Source organism: Gouania willdenowi, chromosome 6, assembly GCF_900634775.1.
Source record: "Gouania willdenowi chromosome 6, fGouWil2.1, whole genome shotgun sequence".
Classification (NCBI taxonomy): Eukaryota; Metazoa; Chordata; class Actinopteri; order Blenniiformes; family Gobiesocidae; genus Gouania; species Gouania willdenowi.
The window spans coordinates 839,377-841,876 of NC_041049.1; positions in this window are offsets into that span (position 1 = coordinate 839,377).

Consider the following 2,500-nt stretch of genomic DNA (forward strand, 5'->3'; position numbering starts at 1 on the left):
GTATATTAGTGTATTAGTATATTTGTGTATTAGGTATTAGTGTATTAGTGTATTAGTATATTAGTGTATTAGTATATTAGTGTATTAGTGTATTAGTATATTAGTGTATTAGTATATTAGTGTATTAGTATATTTGGATATTAGTATATTAGTGTATTAGTATATTAGTGTATTAGTGTATTAGTATATTAGTGTATTAGTGTATTAGTATATTAGTGTATTAGTGTATTAGTATATTCGTGTATTAGTATATTAGCATATTAGTGTATTAGTATATTAGTGTATTAGTATATTAGTATATTAGTATATTAGTATATTAGTGTATTAGTATATTAGTGTATTAGTGTATTAGTATATTAGTATATTAGTATATTAGTGTATTAGTGTATTAGTGTATTAGTATATTAGTATATTAGTATATTAGTGTATTAGTATATTAGTATATTAGTATATTAGTATATTAGTGTATTAGTATATTAGTGTATTAGTGTATTAGTATATTAGTATATTAGTGTATTAGTGTATTAGTATATTCGTGTATTAGTATATTAGCATATTAGTGTATTAGTATATTAGTGTATTAGTATATTAGTATATTAGTATATTAGTGTATTAGTATATTAGTGTATTAGTGTATTAGTATATTAGTATATTAGTATATTAGTGTATTAGTGTATTAGTATATTAGTGTATTAGTATATTAGTGTATTAGTGTATTAGTATATTAGTATATTAGTATATTAGTATATTAGTGTATTAGTATATTAGTGTATTAGTGTATTAGTATATTAGTATATTAGTATATTAGTATATTAGTGTATTAGTGTATTAGTATATTCGTGTATTAGTATATTAGTATATTAGTATATTAGTGTATTAGTATATTAGTGTATTAGTGTATTAGTATATTAGTATATTAGTGTATTAGTATATTAGTATATTGGTATATTAGTATATTAGCATATTAGTGTATTAGTGTATTAGTGTATTAGTATATTAGTATATTAGTGTATTAGTATATTAGTATATTAGTGTATTAGTATATTAGTGTATTAGTGTATTAGTATATTAGTATATTAGTATATTAGTGTATTAGTATATTAGTTTATTAGTATATTAGTGTATTAGTGTATTAGTGTATTAGTATATTAGTGTATTAGTATATTAGTATATTAGTGTATTAGTATATTAGTATATTAGTATATTAGTGTATTAGTATTAGTATATTGGTATATTGGTATATTAGTGTATTAGTATATTAGTGTATTAGTGTATTAGTATTTTAGTATATTAGTGTATTAGTATATTAGTATATTAGTATATTAGTGTATTAGTATATTAGTGTATTAGTGTATTAGTATATTAGTATATTAGTGTATTAGTGTATTAGTGTATTAGTATATTAGTATATTAGTATATTAGTATATTAGTGTATTAGTGTATTAGTATATTAGTATATTAGTATATTAGTATATTAGTGTATTAGTATATTAGTATATTAGTGTATTAGTATATTAGTATATTAGTATATTAGTATATTAGTATATTAGTGTATTAGTGTATTAGTATATTAGTGTATTAGTATATTAGTATATTAGTATATTAGTGTATTAGTATATTAGTATATTAGTATATTAGTGTATTAGTATATTAGTATATTAGTATATTAGTATATTAGTATATTAGTATATTAGTATATTAGTATATTAGTATATTAGTATATTAGTATATTAGTATATTAGTATATTAGTATATTAGTGTATTAGTGTATTAGTATATTAGTATATTAGTATATTAGTATATTAGTGTATTAGTATATTAGTATATTAGTGTATTAGTATATTAGTATATTATTATATTAGTATATTTGTATATTAGTGTATTAGTATATTAGTGTATTAGTATATTAGTATATTAGTATATTAGTGTATTAGTATATTAGTATATTAGTATATTAGTGTATTAGTATATTAGTATATTAGTATATTAGTATATTAGTATATTAGTATATTAGTATATTAGTATATTAGTGTATTATGTTATTATGTATATTAATATCCACCCTAACATCATTGCTTTCATCATCAGCTATCATTAACCATTCACATCACATGACCCACTCGCTCCAACACTCGTTTCTCAATCTTCCACCTTATAAACTTCACTCCCAGTCGCTCCCTTACATCCCACATGTTCACCCCTCTCACCTGTATTTGTCTCAACGTTCTCACCATTCCTGTTATTCCATACATACTGTAGCACTTCTCCATCATCTCTGTAACCTATTCATGTCTCTACATACCACACACACACCTGACAATCATACATCAAACTGCTCTCCACACACACCTCCACCACTCTCACCTGACACCTTTTGGACCTTCTCGACCCTTTCAACCATCCTTTCACTCTCCACCACAAACCACCTGCTCACCTAATCCTATTTCTCACATCCACCTCTGAACTCACCCAACTTCCTAATATTCTGATCTCTCCACCC